This window comes from Neovison vison, chromosome X (genome assembly GCF_020171115.1).
Source record: "Neovison vison isolate M4711 chromosome X, ASM_NN_V1, whole genome shotgun sequence".
Classification (NCBI taxonomy): Eukaryota; Metazoa; Chordata; class Mammalia; order Carnivora; family Mustelidae; genus Neogale; species Neogale vison.
Window position 1 is genome coordinate 56,684,074 of NC_058105.1, and position 18,152 is coordinate 56,702,225.

At 35.8% G+C, this 18,152-nt stretch overlaps 1 protein-coding gene and 1 pseudogene across 1 annotated transcript in view; one reads left to right on the forward strand and one right to left on the reverse strand.

Moving 5' to 3' along the window:
* DACH2 (dachshund family transcription factor 2) overlaps positions 1-18,152 on the reverse strand; it is an 874,111-nt gene that overhangs the window by 224,980 nt on the left and 630,979 nt on the right. The window lies entirely within an intron of this gene.
* On the forward strand, positions 13,392-13,942 carry LOC122897136 (annotated as a pseudogene).

Below are 18,152 nucleotides of genomic sequence, written 5' to 3' on the forward strand. Positions count from 1 at the left end.
TTGGCATATAACTGTTGATAATAATTTCTTATGATTGTTTCTATTTCCTTGGTGTTAGTCATGATCTCTCCCCTTTCATTCATAATTTTATTAATTTGGGTCCTTTCTCTTTTCTTTTGGTTTATTCTGGTTTATCAATCTTATTAATTCTTTCAAAGAACTAGCTTGTAGTTTTATTTATGTATTCTACTATATCTATGGTTTCTAACTTATTGATCTCTGCTCTAATCTTAATTTATTTCCCTTCTTGTTTATAGGGTTGGTTTAATTTGTTCTCGATTCTCCAGTTCCTTAAGGTGTAAAGGGAGTTGGTGTATTCAGAATTTTTCAATTTTTTTGAGTGAGACTTGGATGGCTATGTATTTCCCCCTTAGGACCTCCTATGCCATCCCAATGAAAATACCATGCACATTTTTCAAAGTGCTAGAACAAACAATCCTAACATTTATATGGAACCAGAAAAGACCCTGAGTCATTAAGGAAATGTTGAAAAAGAAAAATAAAGCTGGGGGGTATCATGTTGTCTGATTTCAACGTTTATTACAAAGCTGTGATCACCAAGACAGCCTGGTACTGGCACAAAAACAGACCCATAGACCAATGGAGCAGAATAGAGAGCCCAGATATGGACCCATAACTCAATGGTGAAATAATCTTTAACAAAGCAGGAAAGAATATTGAAAGGAAAAAGTCTTTTCAATAAATGGTGCTGGGAAAATTGGACAGCTATGTACAGAAGAATGAAACTCGATCATTTCCTCTTTCCATACACAAAGATAAACTCAAAATGGATGAAAGACCTCATTGTGAGACAAGAATCTATCAAAATCCTAGAGGAGAACATAGGCAGGAACCTCTTTGACATTGGCCACAGCAACTTCTTTCAAGACACATCTCCAAAAGCAAAGGAAACAAAAGCAAAAATAAGCTTTTGGGACTTCATCAATATCAAAAGCTTCTGCACAGCAAAGGAAATAGTCAACCAAACAAAGAGGCAACCCACGGAATGGGAGAAGATATTTGCAAATGACACTAGAGACAAAGGGCTGATATCCAAGATCTACAAAGAACTCCTCTCCTACCCACTTAAGCCCCCATGTTGCATAGTATTCCATTGTGTATATATACCACATCTTCTTGATCCAGAATCCATGAAACAAGATGGGATAGGGAGGGAGACAAACCATAAGTGACTCTTAATCTCACGAAACAAACTGTGGGTTGCTGGGGGGAGGGGGGTTGGGAGAAGGGGGGTAGGGTTATGGACATTGGGGAGGGTATGTGCTTTTGGGTAAATTGGAAGGGGAGATGAACCATGAGAGACTATGGACTCTGAAAAACAATCTGAGGGGTTTGAAGTGGCGGGGGGGTGGGAGGTTGGGGTACCAGGTGGTGGGTATTATAGAGGGCACGGCTTGCATGGAGCACTGGGTGTGGTGAAAAAATAATGAATACTGTTTTTCTGAAAATAAATAAATTGGAAAAAAAAGAAAAAAAAAAGAACTCCTCAAACTCAACACCCAAAAAACAGATAATCACATCAAAAAAAAAAATCTGAGGGGTTTGAAGTGGCGGGGGGGTGGGAGGTTGGGGTACCAGGTGGTGGGTATTATAGAGGGCATGGCTTGCATGGAGCACTGGGTGTGGTGAAAAAATAATGAATACTGTTTTTCTGAAAATAAATAAATTGGAAAAAAAATGGGCAGAGGATATGAACAGACACTTCTCCAATGAAGACATACAAATGGCTAGCTGACACATAAAAAATTTTCATCATCATTAGCCATCAGGGAAATTCAAATCAAAACTGCATTGAGATGCCACCATCCACCAGTTAGAATGGCAAAGATTAACAAGGCGAGAAGAAAACACATTCTGGAGAGGATGTGGAGAAAGGAGAACCCTCTTACACTCTTGGTGGGAATGCAAGTTGGTGCAGTCACATTGGAAAACAATGTGGAGATTCCTCAAAAAATTAAAAATAAAGCTACCCTATGACTCTGCAACTGCACTAGTGGGTATTTACCCCAAAGATACAGACGTTGTGAGAAGAAGGTCATCTGTACCCCAATGTCCATAGCAGCAATGATCACAGTCATCAAAATGTGGAAAGGGCAAAATGCCTTTCAACAGATCAATGAATAAAGATATGGTCCATATATACAGTGAAATATTACTCAGCCATCAGAAAGGATGAATACCCAGCTTTTGTATCAACATGGAAGGGAATGGAAGAGATTATGCTGAGTGGAATAAGTCAAGCAGAAGAAGTCAATTATCAAATGGTTTCACTTACTTGTGGAACATAAGGAATAACATGGAGGGCATTAGGAGAAGGAAAGTAAAAGTGAATTGGGGTAAATCAGAGTGGTAGATGAACCATAACAGACCATGAAGAAGACATCCAGATGGCCAACAGACACATGAAAAAGTGCTCCATATCACTCGGCATCAGGGAAATACAAATCAAAACCACAATGAGATATCACCTCACACCAGTCAGAATGGCTAAAATCAACAAGTAAGGAAATGACAGATGCTGGCGAGGATGCGGAGAAAGGGGAACCCTCCTACACTGTTGGTGGGAATGCAAGCTGGTGCAACCACTCTGGAAAACAGCATGGAGGTTCCTCAAAATGTTGAAAATAGAACTGCCCTATGACCCAGCAATTGCACTACTGGGAATTTACCCTAAAGATACAAACGTAGTGATCCAAAGTGGCACGTGCACCCGAATGTTTATAGCAGCAATGTCCACAATAGCCAAACTATGGAAAGAACCTAGATGTCCATCAACAGAGGAATGGATCAAGAAGATGTGGTATATATACACAATGGAATACTATGCAGCCATCAAAAGAAACAAAATCTTGCCATTTGCGACAACATGGATGGAACTAGAGCGTATCATGCTTAGTGAAATAAGTCAAGCGGAGAAAGACAACTATCATATGATCTCCCTGATATGAGGAAGTGGTGATGGACTTTGAGAAACAAACTGAGGGTTTTAGAGGGGAGGGGGTGGAGGGATGGATGAGCCTGGTGGTGGGTATTAGGGAGGGTACGTATCACATGGAGCACTGTGTGTGGTACATAAACAATCTTGGAACACTGAAAAAAAAATAAAATTAAATTTTAAAAAAAGGATGCTGAAAGGTAACCTAAGGAATTGGAGAAAAAAATCACAAATGACATATTTGATAAAGTGTTAGGATCCCCCAAACATATAAAGTACCTATAAAATTCAACACCCATACAATAAATAATTCAATTAAAAAAATGGGCAGAAGCAATGAATATATATTTTTCCAAAGAAGACATACAGGTGGCCAACTGACACATGAAAAGATGATCAACATCACTCGTTATCAGTGAAACAGAAATCAAAACTACAATGATATATCACCTCACACCTATTAGAAAGGCTAAAATCAACAACACAAGAAACAACAGGTGATAGTTAGGATGCAGAGAATAGGGAAACCTATTGTACCATTTGTAGGAATGCAAAGTGGTGCAGCCACTCTGGAAAATAGTATGCAGATTCCTCAAAAAGTTAAGAATAGTACTACCCCATGACCCAGCAATTGTCCTAGTAGGTATTTACCCAAAGGATACAAAAATACTGATATTTAATAGCAGCATTACCAGCAATAGCCATATTATGGAAAGAGCACAAGTTCCTTTTGATAGAAGAATGGATAAATAAGTAGTATACATATACAACTGAGTATTATTCAGACAACAAAAAGAATGAAATCTTGCCATTTACAGTGACATGGATGGAGCTAGAGTGTACTATGTTAAGTGAAGTTAAGTCAATCAGAGAAAGACAAATACCATATGATTTCACTCATATGTGGAATTTAAGAAACAAACAGATGAACATAAGGGAAAGGGAAAAAAAAAGAAAGGGAGACAAGCCACACTTGTTTTCAAGTGTAGAAAACAGAGGGTTGTTGGTAGGGAGGTGGGCAGGGGGTATGAGCTAAATGTGTGATCTGTATTAAGGAGGGTAGTTCTGATGAGCACTAGGTGTTTTATTTAAGTGAAGAATCACTAAATTCTACTACTGAAAATAATATCACACTGTTAACTATAAACTTAAATACAGACATGAAAAATAGAAAGTACAGATCTTATATTCCAGTACTTTCAGCTTTTTAAAAAAAAATTTCTCCAAATTCTCTATGATCACTTTTTTATATTACCTGTCATGCCTAAAACCTGAATTTCCCTGTACTAATAATGCTCCATCACTAAGACAAATCTATCTTTTAAATTAGAAGTTACCCAAAATAATCCATTGTTAAGAACTACTGTAATAGACTGACTTTTCTTGGAATAGTTAATCACAGTAACAAAGTTAATGTTTTCCTTTGAAATTTCTAAGTCAAAACTTACTACAGAACTTTTCATTTTAACTATATATATATGTGTATATATACACGTGTGTGTGTGTGTGTTGATATTTATAATATATTACAGAAAGGGAGGTAAACTGCATATCTTTTGTTTTTAATCTTAAACACGGATTTTATAATTGTTGCTTTGCCACTGATATGATCTTTGTTTTTTTTGTTTTGTTTTGTTTTTTGTTTTTGTTTTTTTGCAAAGAAGGAGTAGGAAACTCAGTAATGGGCTAACGTTTCATCAAAAAAAAAAGCTAGTTATCATAGCAAATAAAGATTTTGTTCACCATTATCAAACTGAAATCTACTTCATTGCTTTGCAATGTGAGCAGAGTCATGAACCCACCGTTTGGGGAGATTTCTTTTCTAATTGCATTGTGTTCCTTACCCACTATGAAGTCACCAAAATCTATTAACCTGTATACTGATGAAACCATATGTGTTATTGCTTTAATTTCTTTACCATGAGTTATTTTCTCATGGAATAATGTTGGCTTTGGAGTTTAAAGTATTTTATTTGACTATATAGTATCTATTTGAACTTAGCCAAATTGCTGAGCCTCTTTGGGCTTTGGTTTCTTCAATTCCCAAGAATGTAATAATACCTGTTCTACTTACCTTGCAGAATTTTTATGATTATCAAAGGAAATAAATAGGTGAGAAACTGCTTTGTGAGCCAAATTGCTAAACAAACTTGGGTTTTCAAGGAAGTTCCTCACAATATGTTTTTATCTTTTGCCAAGTCATGGATCTACTAAAAAGAGTCCAACGCATGAATTAGAAAGCAAAGGAATACAATAACAACTGAATTGATCATTATATACTATTGAGTATGTACAATCAAAATCTTCAAGAATGTGTTCAAGCATTCTTGCTACCATAAATGTCAGTAATACATATGTTTTGAAGGGAAGATAAAACCTATCCATAACACATTTCTTTGTAAGATTTTTGTAGCTCCTGGAGTCCATTAGCATTAAACAGAAAAAGATCTAAGACCTGCAAACATTATTAAATCTTTAGTGACCAGAATGATTTGTGACAGTAGCATTTACTGATAATGAAGAAAATGATGTACAGAATAGCTATTGCACTCAGTCTGTATAGTATTCAAATTCTTTGGTTTGTGAAGATAAAACTGTTATTTAAAAGAGAGTATTATTTTGTATGATCATACTAATGTATAATACATACTTCAGTAATATGGTCTCTAGCACTTAATTAAACTTCTTAATTTAGTCTTTGTAATAATGTTCAAAGATCATTATCAGGAACAAAGCAACAAATCTAAAACCTTTGTTTCCTAAAATTAAACACAAGGTACATGTTCTTTCCTTCTGCCACTCAAGTCAGAATATTGAAAGTAACACCAAAACATTTGGATAGGAAGTTTTTATTAGATCTTATTTTCCGTCTTTTTAAAATCAATTTATTTGTTCTTGCACACATCTCCTGTCAATAAATAGAAAAATGATATAGATTTAGGAAAATAGTGGTCTCAGTGTAACATCTCTCATGTTATTATTCCAGTATCATCTGTTACAAAGTAAGAACAATTCCCACATCTAATTACAAACAGGATTTCAGAGTCATTAAAGAAAATACATTTCCATTGGTGCTGCCATCAGATGATAGAGAAAAACTGAAGATTAGTTCATGTTCCACCTCTGCTTTTCAAGCTTTAAATATTTAGACCTCTGTACTCAGACACCATAAATTTGTGGAAGATCAGCAAGGTGATAGACATGTAAAAATGCTTCATTCTAAATAGTTTAACTGTGTTACTTGCAATTTGTCATTAGTTTTTCTTCCATTGCCTTTAGTTCTGATAGTAAAAATAACAAGAAATGGAAAGATTTCTACCATTTTACATGGCAGGTGCCTGGAGGTATGTCCTTGCATTCTACAAAGAATTGTTCTAAATACTTCTAAGTAAATTAGGTACAAGAAGACTTACATATGAAAATGGATTACTTGAAAGTAGGTAATTTTGATTCAATAAGACAAAGTTTTTTTTTTTTTCCCTGCTATTAAAATGCAGTGCCAGGATGACATGATTCTTTATACAGAAAAACCAAAAGACTCCACCTCCAAACTACTAGAACTCATACAGCAATTCAGCAATGTGGCAGGATACAAAGTCAATGTACAGAAATCAGTGGCTTTCTTATACACTAATGATGAAAATACAGAAAGGGAAATTAGAGAATCAATTCCTTTTACTATAGCACCAAGAACCATAAGATACCTGGGAATAAACCTAACCAAAGAGGTAAAGGATCTGTACTTAGGAACTACAGAACACTCATGAAAGAAATTGAAGAAGACACAAAAAGATAGAAGACCATTCCATGCTCTTGAATCAGAAGAATAAACATTGCTAAAATGTCTCTACTGCCTACAGCAATCTATAGTTTTAATGCCATTCTGATCAAAATTCCACCAGCATTTTTCAAAGAGCTGGAGCAAATAATCGAGAAATTTGAATTGAACCAGAAGAGACCCTGAATCACTAAGGAAATGTTGAAAAACAAAAATAAAACTGGTGGCATCACGTTACCTGGTTTCAAGCTTTACTACAAAGCTGTGATCACCAAGACAGCATGGTACTGGCATAAAAACAGACACATAGACCAGTGGAACAGAGTAGAGAGCCCAGATATGGACCCTCAACTCTATGGGAAAATAATCTTCAACAAAACAGGATAAAATATACAGTGGAAAAAATACAGTCTCTTCAATAACTGGTGCTGGGAAAACTGGACAGCTATATGTAGAATAATGAAACTCGACCATTCTCTTACACCGTACACAATAATAAACTCAAAATGGATAAAAGACCTCAACGTGAGACAGGAATCCATTAGAATCCTAGAGAGGAATATAGGCAGTAACCTCTTCAATATCAGCCACAGCAACTTCTTTCAAGATTTGTCTCCAAAGGCAAAGGAAACAAAAGCGAAAATAAACTTTTGGGACTTCATCAAAATCAAAAGCTTCTGTACAGCAAAGGAAACCATCAAGAAAACAAAGAGGCAACCCACAGAATGGGAGAAGATATTTCCAAATGACAGTAAAGACAAAAGGTTGATATCCAGGATCTATAATGAACTCCTCAAACTCAACACACTCAAAACAGGCAATCATATCAAAAAATGGGCAGAAGATATGAACAGACACTTCTCCAATCAAGACATACAAATGGCTATCAGACACATGAAAAAATGTTCATCATCACTAGCCCTCAGGGAGATTCAAATTAAAACCACATTGAGATATCACCTTACACCAGTTAGAATGGCCAATATGAGCAAGACAGGAAAAAACATGTGGTGGAGGGGATGTGGAGAAAGGGGAGCCCTCTTACACTGTTGGTGGGAATGCAAGTTGGTGCAGCCTCTTTGGAGAACAGTGTGGAGATTCCTCAAGAAATTAAAAATAGAGCTTCCCTATGACCCTGCAATTGCACTCCTGGGTATTTACCCCAAAGACACAGATGTCGTGAAAAGAAGGGCCATCTGTACCCCAATGTTTATAGCAGCAATGGCCACAGTCGCCAAACTGTGGAAGGAACCAAGATGCCCTTCAACAGATGAATGGATAAGGAAGATGTGGTCCATATACACTATGGAGTATTATGCCTCCATCAGAAAGGATGAATATCCAACTTTTATAGCAACATGGATGGGACTTGAAGAGATTATGCTGAGTGAAATAAGTCAAGCAGAGAGAGTCAATTATCATATGGTTTCACTTATTTGTGGAGCATAACAAATAGCATGGAGGACAAGGGGAATTAGAGAGGAGAAGGGAGTTGGGGGAAATTGGAAGGGGAGGTGAACCATGAGAGACTATGGACTCTGAAAAACAATCTGAATGGTTTGAAGTGGTTGGGGTGGGAGGTTGGGGGAACCAGGTGGTGGGTATTAAGGAGGGCATGGATTGCATGGAGCTCTGGGTGTGGTGCAAAAATAAGGAATACTGTTATGCTGAAAATAAAAATTAAAATAAAGAATGAGTTCTTGAACAAAATACAAATAAGTAAATAAATAAATAAATAAATAATGCGGTGCCAGTTTTTAGAATGCAAGAAAGGTTATAAACTAAATAAATAAAGTAGATCATACAGTATGCCTAAATGGTTTAAATGCAAACTAAGAGATACATATTTTCTTCTAGTGAAAGAAAATATTAATGCTTCAGGGAGGACTATATCCTGAAGGAAGTATTTAGAATGACTGAAGTACACAATCAATAGCATTGTATTTTGTTACAGCTTTTCTTATGGAAAGTCTGTTTAGATAGTCCAAAGAGACTTTTAATGTTTTGCTATTCATAGTATGTTAAGCCATACAGTTCATAGAGACCAGAGGTTTTCTACACTGAAGGAAAATAAATATAACTGATCTTGTTCTATATGTATAGGAGAGAGAAATCTTCTCCTTTCAGTTTTAACTCTTTTAAGACCAATGATAAGCCCAATTCACCTTCCATCATATATTAATGATTTTACCATTTTATTGTGGGGTGGCTGTGGACCAGGGCTACTTTTTTTTTTGACATGTGCTGTTGAGATGCATCATATAGCATTTCAGCACTATCTAATGTGTATTAATAAGTGTATTCTAGTTAAACTAGAACTCTAGAAAAGAAGCAGAGGGTTGACAATGAAACAGTATCTGGATTATTAGTTTTTTTAAATTTATTTATATGTAATCTGACCTAGATGGCCACTCCTACGTATGTAAAGAACACTTCTCTTGCTCCCTTCTGAAATTAAAGTGCCAAAATAACCATTTACTTTATACACAAAGGAAGAATTACCATATTTGTTACTGACCTTAAATGTCATCCACTTCTTATTTTGATATGTAAAAAGAAACAGAGGGTTAGCTACAGGAAGAGAATTGCTTCTTGGCAGGCATGTTTCTAGCACCCAGATTTTCTAACATCCAATAATCATTTGGCTTATTCTGCAACCTTGTAACTTAGTTTCAAATGCATCCCCTTATTTTTCCTCCTTTCCAAACCATCCTGATAGTTCTTTTTTCTTGCTTGACAGAAAGGATTCAGCCTGATCAAATGTAATCTAGTTATCTACAATCTACACAAATACTTTATAAATTGAAGCATGTACCAAATGCATTTTATAAATAATTATAATGGATATTGATAACATCCAAGATGGGAAATAATCAGAAATAGGAAGATTTTGGCTAGGAGGCACATGTCTCTCTTCATTTTCTCTTTTCTCTCTCTTTCTCTGTCTCACACTTCCAGAAACATTATTATAGTATTTGAATTCTATTAATATATCCAGCAGTTAATTCCAAAAGTAGACACAGATCATAAATGCAGTAAAAAGAAGATGGTGACGAGGAAAAGGAGAAGATAGAGTTGGAAATATCATTAAGAAACAGAAGCTAGGCACAAGTGGTGATTTAGACCATTTCACAGGTCAACTGAAAATATCAGTTGAGCTCCTTGAGTGTTTCACTTTCTGTCATTTTGTCAATAGGTCTTCCAGATAATGGTGATGATTATGAGTTTTATGAAAATTTTAAAATCTTGTAAATCGATACTCCTACCTAAGCCATCCCCTATGGAAAACAAACACACAAGATTTTACAAAAAGAAAGTTTAACCATCCATGTGCCAAAGTAGGCACATCTGTCTCCATAGAAAGACTAGAGACCCAGAAATCAGGGGTGTTTTACAAATTACTCATGGGGTGCCTGGGTGGCTCAGTCAGTTAAGCATCTGACATTTGGTTTCAGATTAGGTCACAGTCTCAGGGTTATGAGACCAAGCTCCATGTTGGACTCTGCATTCAGTGCAGAATCTGTTTGAGAGTCTCTCTCTCTCTCTCCCTTTGTCCTCCCTCAAATAAATAATTTTTTAAAAAATTACTCCTATACATTATTTCCAGTGGTAATATCAAAATTTTATGATTATTTACTGAAGTAAGGTGCAATTTTAAATTGGACCACCTCAGTAGGAATCCAACTTTTACAACCTATCTTGAGACTTTTTAGAAATATAGTGACACAAGAAAACTTATTTCCAATTCTTGCCATTATTCCCAGTTAGCTAGTTATGTGATTTTTCCTTCACTGACTATAAATTAGCAGCTAAAATAGAATAGAAACTTTTATTAAAATAGAAGATTTTATTAAGCTAATATGGAATAGAAGATCTTTATTAAATGTTCTGATACAGAGAAAATTAAACTTATAAATACACAGGGATTTACAGAGAAAAGTCAGTGTATAACCATAGCATAGAAAACACTAAGATCACTAGACTGAAGGCATAGAAGTTTTGTTTCTATTACTACTAATTTTCTACTATTATTAAATTGTGTAACTTTAAGGAAGGCACTGGATCTTTTTTTACCTTTCTTTTCTATAACAATAGGAAGAGTATTGGCTTCTTACTTGCCTCACAAGTATATCATAAAGGCATGAGGAGGTCAATAATTATATTTTGGCAATATATATATTTTAAAATAATTAAAGTGCTGATATGTATATATCATTTTTATATTAGTAAAGAATAAATTTCTCCATGATTATAAATGATATGCTATTGTAGTTAAAGCACTTAAATGAAGCGTTTTCTCCTGTTTGCCAAAAAGAAAATACTTTGTTCATTGGATAAATGTGTAAAAATAATACATATCTTAACACCCCAAAACACTCCTGGGAAACCTGCGCAGCACACACAAAGATGAAAAACAGTCTTTCTTTGGTCTTGTCATCTTTAACACTAAAATAATAGCCTATACATTTTGCTTATTTAGAATAAAAGACCTACTTCCTTTGCCTTTTGAAGCACTTGAAAATTAAAAAAAGAAAAACTAAAAATGCTGACCGCATAATAGCTGGCTATTCATGGTGGGTATAGAACATGAAAGGTTACAGTATGGATCTGTGCCTATGCATTTCTTTCAACTTCAGCAGCAATCTCCTGCTTCTGCTAACTTGGCAATCATACAGCTGACAGATTTCTGAGTTTTCTAAATAATACATGTACTTTTCTTCTAACACGTCAGTGCACAAGTATCAGTTCTGCCCCAGTGTTGTTCATGATGCTGATTCGACTTGACAGCATTCCATTAAACCAGTGAGTTGTTTCTTCTTCTTCTTCTTCTTCTTCTTCTTCTTCTTTTTCTTCTTCTTCTTCTTCTTCTTCTTCTTCTTCAGGGTTCCTTAAATATTCCTCTGAATGATGTATTTGTGGTTTTTTAAACAGATTATGAAGGAATCACATTTATAAGAAAACTTCATGGCAGATACAATCAGAAAAAAAAAGTTAAAAAACAGTAAAACTTTATAACAAAACACTTTTCCATTTCTCTTGATTCCTCAAATGTCACCCTTTTCCCTCCCTCAGCCCTAAAATAAAATCTCTACATTTCAAAACTCTGAACTTCTAAGGAAATACCACTGAAATATATAGTACTGCTTAGTATCTCTCTTGGGAAAGCAAAAACACATTCATTAAATCATGCATGTTAACTTCAGTGTCTACACAAGGAAAACAAATGCTTTTTTCCTTATTCAGTCCTTTATGAAATCAGGACTTTATGAAAGTCCTTTATGAAACCAGGACAATCCACTGATGCTCCATTGATTATGTGCAAGCAGTATAAAGCAGTCTAAAGCCAGAAAGTATGAAGAGAAGTGCATTTGTGCTCTATTTTTAGAATAAGGTAAATATTTTTTAGAGCAGTTGCTGCCCCATAAAATGTAAACCTTAAACATCTGGAGAAAAGAACTTTTGCCTCATGGTTAAAATGATTGAGATGTAAATAAGTCCAAGGGGGTTTTAAAGGCTTCTTTCAAATTTCTACAAGCCATTTAAGATAAATACTAGGATCTTATAATGCTCTCCTAGAGAAGGAACTTGTAACTATTCATGACCCAGCTGGTGAGACTTGACAATTTGATTCAGATTGAAAAAGAAACCTGGTTTGGGAATGCATCAGGTAAAGTAGACAAGGACGCTGTTTGCACGTGGAGAGTAATACTTACGAAATGTCTTTAATTTTGTTGGCAAGAAAGAGAAGTCAACAATCTTCAATAAAATTTAGAAATACTTTTCCTTATAAAATGTTCTGGGTTCAAAAAAGAGGTAAAATTTGAAACAAGCAGAGTTAAGTATTTGGGTCCCCAGATCCCCTCTTTTGTACTAGTTGTACACAATCTCTATCCATTAGGCTTTGTCCAAGGAACTCCCTCCTTTCATCAGCACCAACTCTCACACTTTCATTCACACTAATATGTAAACAACTAATAAATGTGAAAATTATAATACCCTAGGGAAATTTAAAATGAACTTTGTACTTTGCATTAGAGAAATACTAAGAGAGTTGACAATACCAGAAATATTGTGTTTTCCCAGATATCATTAAACATTTTTACTTACAGATAGAATCACCCCTGGTTAAGTTTCTTATACTAATTGATTAATTAAATCTGAATTTGCTAAAGAAAATATGTTTTTTGAGAATCCATGCCCAATCACCTTCCCTCAGTACGTCAGAAACCAAAACCCTGACACATGAGTGAAATATTTCCTACAGTGAGTGTCTACATTAAGGTTCTATATTGGGTTTCTACACTGAAGTCAGTGGCCTTAACTGAGATTTCTAGAAAGTTTCTCCATCTCTATTTTTTTTTTTATTCCTGGAGAGAAACTGATTTTCACTGTGTGCACTCAGGCATTTTTTTTTTCTCCCATATATACTTACTGCTGATTTATTAATAAAATTTAAGCATAAATATAGTCAGAGTATTTTGATAAATAATTACTTATGGTTAAGCATTATCCTTTTATTAACATAATATATATGTTTATATGTATGTGTACATAACAAATATTTATAAATGTTTGTGTGTGTCCTCTAGCTGCCATCTTATATCCCCATGTGTGTGCACCTTATCTCAGCTGGTCCTCCTATGACCACCTGAGCACCAATCCTAGTGCCACAGGTGGTCCCATTTTCATGCCAAAGAGATGAAAGAAACTATCATAAACCAGGAGAAACACACCAAACTTCAAGCACAAGTGTGCATTGGTGGGAAAAGAACTGCTCACCAAAAGAGGGGGTTCATAAAACAAGTACAAGAGATGATAAAAACAAAACAAAACAAAAACAAAAACTTCAGTCCTTCCTAAAGAAGTTTGGGGTAATATCTCTGGTATTGAATATGTTCATAAACCAAGGAACAGTGATCCACTTTAACAACCCTACCGTTCTGGCATCCCTAGCAGCAAACACTTTCACTGTTACAAGCCATGCTGAGAAAAAGCAGCTGACAGAAATGCTACCAAATATCTTAAGCCAACCAGATACAGACAGTCCAACTAGTTTAAGAAGACTGGCTGAAAAAAAAAAAAAAAGAAGACTGGCTGAAGCTCTGCCTTAGTAATCTGCAGATGGAAAAGCACCACTTGCTACCAAAGAGAAGGATGATGATGAAGTTCCAGATCTTGTGGAGGATTTTGATGAAGCCTCCAAATGAAGTAAACTGAATTGAGTCAACTTTGGAACAAGATAAAACTTGAAGAAGTTACTAGGAGCTGCTATTTTATGACTGCTTTTTAAAATCTTGTTCATAGATCTGATAAAATCCAGATTTCTATTATTTTTAAACCCAAGCCCCTTGGACACTTAAGTTTTTTTTCAGTTTTTGGCTTATTCACAATTCATTCTTTGCAGTTAATTAAGCAGAAGAACCCTGGGAATAAAGTTTGAAACAAAATTTAAAAAGTTATTTGCCTGTACTTGAGGAACTACAGAACACTCATAAAAGAAATCGAAGAAGACACAAAAAGATGGAAGACCATTCCATGATCTTGGATCGGAAGAATAAACATTGTTAAAATGTCTATACTGCCTAGAGCAATCTATACTTTTAATGCCATTCCAATCAAAATTCCACCGGCATTCTTCAAAGAGCTGGAGCAAATAATCCTAAAATTTGTATGGAATCAGAAGAGACCCCGAATCGCTAAGGAAATGTTGAAAAACAAAAATAAAGCTGGCGGCATCACCTTACCTGATTTCAAGCTTTATTACAAAGCTGTGATCACCAAGACAGCATGGTACTGGCATAAAAACAGACACATAGACCAGTGGAACAGAGTAGAGAGCCCAGATATGGACCCTCAACCATATGGTCAATTAATTTTTGACAAAACAGGAAAAAATATACAGTGGAAAAAAGACAGTCTCTTCAATAAATGGTGCTGGGAAAACTGGAAAGCTATATGTAGAAGAATGAAACTCGACCATTCTCTTACACCGTACACAAAGATAAACTCAAAATGGATAAAAGACCTCAAGGTGAGACAGGAATCCATCAGAATCCTAGAGGAGAACATAGGCAGTAATCTCTTTGATATCAGCCACAGCAATTTCTTTCAAGATATGTCTCCAAAGGCAAAGGAAACAAAAGCAAAAATAAACTTCTGGGACTTCATCAAAATCAAAAGCTTCTGCACAGCAAAGGAAACAGTCAAAAAAACAAAGAGGCAACCCACGGAATGGGAGAAGATATTTGCAAATGACAATACAGACAAAAGGTTGATATCCAGGATCTATAATGAACTCCTCAAACTCAACACACACGAAACAGGCAAAAACATCAAAAAATGGGCAGAAGATATGAACAGACACTTCTCCAATCAAGACACACAAATGGCTATCAGACACATGAAAAAATGTTCATCATCATTAGCCCTCAGGGAGATTCAAATTAAAACCACATTGAGTTATCACCTTACACCAGTTAGAATGGCCAAAATTAACAGAACAGGAAACAACATGTGTTGGAGAGGATGTGAAGAAAGGGGAACCCTCTTCCACTGTTGGTGGGAATGCAAGTTGGTGCAGCCTCTTTGGAGAACAGTGTGGAGATTCCTCAAGAAATTAAAAATAGAGCTTCCCTATGACCCTGCAATTGCACTCCTGGGTATTTACCCCAAAGACACAGATGTCGTGAAAAGAAGGGCCATCTGTACCCCAATGTTTATAGCAGCAATGGCCACAGTCGCCAAACTATGGAAAGAACCAAGATGCCCTTCAACGGATGAATGGATAAGGAAGATGTGGTCCATATATACTATGGAGTATTATGCCTCCATCAGAAAGGATGAATACCCAACTTTTGTAGCAACATGGATGGGACTGGAAGAGATTATGCTGAGTGAAATAAGTCAAGCAGAGAGAGTCAATTATCATATGGTTTCACTTATTTGTGGAGCATAACAAATAGCATGGAGGACAAGGGGCGTTAGAGAGGAGAAGGGAATTTGGGTAAATTGGAAGGGGAGGCGAACCATGAGAGACTATGGACTCTGAGAAACAGTCTGAGGGGTTTGAAGTGGCGGGGGGGGTGGGAGGTTGGGGTACCAGGTGGTGGGTATTATAGAGGGCACGGCTTGCATGGAGCACTGGGTGTGGTGAAAAAATAGTGAATAATGTTTTTTCTGAAAATAAATAAATTGAAAAAAAAATTAATTGCCTAGTTTTAAAAAAAGTGTGTGTGTAATTTTGGGTGTGATAATTCCCTTGAAAGGGCTTTTATTTAACTATTTTAAGGTTTAGGATTAAGGCTTTTGTCTTTCCATACTGTAAGCCAGAAGATAAAGGAAAAGTCCTAAGAATATAATAATTTCCCTGAGGACATACCTGAATCCATAAACAATGTATTTTTTAAAGGACATGTACTGTGATGATCACTGGGTGTTATACTTACCTAATAAATCACTGAACATTGCATCAAGGACTAATTATGTACTATACAGTGGCTAACTGAACATAATAAAAATTTTAAAAATTAAAAAATTTAAAAAGATTTTGTTTATTTGAGACAGACAGAGAGAGAGAGCACAGAAAGGGGGAGGGACAGAAGGAGAAGCAGGCTCAGATGTGGGACTTGGTCCCAGGACACTGAGATCATGAACTGAGCTGAAGGCAGATGCCCAACCAACTGAGCCTCCCAGGCACCCCCATAACAATGTATGTTAAGAAAGTTCAGTCACTGACAAACTTCCCAACATGTAACTCCGCTTCTTGTTCTCCTGTTCATGATATTTCAGCAGGAAAGTCTTGTGAAAGCCTCTCCCCACACCTGGAGTCAAATAGTCATGTGTTTATCTCTGGTAGTAAAACTCTTTGCACTCTTCTTGGACTCAATTTTTGTCCCTTAAACAATCTTACCTCCACCTGACCAGTAAGTAGGCAAGGGTTGGAATGCTAGGTTAATTCTAGAAAGAATGTTCAAAATCATTGGTTTTGATGAAATGCTGCTATAATGAACCCTTTGTGGTATGATTTATTTCTCTGTTCCATATCAATATACTATAAAATTTTAAAAAGTCAGAAGTCAGTTCTTCTCTCCCTACCTCAACTAAAATATCATATATCATTTCTTACTCCTTGAAGTAACAATCTTTTCTATTTTCAACATTCGTGGGGGCACTGGAGTTTCTGCTATCCAGCAGGATCAGCTTTCCTGTTAAAAAGGGAATTGTAATGTTGGAATATCATGAAATCTGCACAACAAAGGACAGAGTTCAGAGTAGCTAGGATATGTATGATCAATTACAATCTATTTTTTGAAACTATCTCTGAATATGTAATCCAGGAATTTCACTTTGGGAATATAAAATATTACAGACACTTCAGAAAATAATTTGGCATTTCTTTAAAATAGTAAACATAGAGTTACCATTTGACCCAGAAGTTCCACTTGTAGTTATATACCCAAGAGACATGAAAACATATGTCCACCTAAAACCTTGCACGTGAACATTTATAGTAGCATCATTTATAATAAGCAAAATGTAGAGACAACTTAAATGTTCATCAACAGATTAATGGTGAAACAAAATATACTCTCTTTATATGATGGAATATTATTCAAGCATTAGAAACCAAGACATAATATTTTCAAGTTTCATCCATGTTGTAGCATTTATCAGTACTTCTTGGTTTCTAATGCTTGAATAATATTCCATCATATAAAGACAGTATATTTTAAAAAATACATTGTTTATGGATTCAGGAATTTCAGAAAGAGAATTCAGGCTAACAATTATCCAGGCAATAGCTAGGTTGGAGAAAGCCATTGGTGACAAAACAGACTTGATTAGGGCAGAACTGAAAGCCACCAGGGATGATGTTCACAATGTTAGGGCAGAACTGAAAGCCACAAAGGATGATGTTCATAATGCTCTCAATGAGTTCCAATCTAATCTAAATTCCCTAAAATCTAGGGTAACTGAGACAGAAGATAGAATTAGTGATCTGGAGGACAGACAGATAGAGAGAAAGGATTAGGAGGAAGCCTGGAACAAACAGCTTAGAAGCCACTAAATCAGAATTAGGGAAATAAATAATGCCATGAAACATTCCAATGTCAGAATTATTGGAATCCCTAAGGAGAGGAGAAAGAAAGAAGTCTAGAAGATATAGTGGAACAAGTTGTCCATGAAAATTTTCCCAATCTTGCAAATGGAACCAGCGTTCATGTAGTAGAGGCAGAACAGTCTCCCCCCAAGATTACAGATTCTCGAAAGTCCTTGAGACACCGGATAGTAAGAATGAGGAATTATAATTGTAGAGAAACTTTCTTGAAGGCAGCTAGGACAAAAAATCTTCTTACGTACAGAGGAAAGCCCATCAGAATAACGTCAGATCTATCCACAGAAATGTGGCAAGCCAGA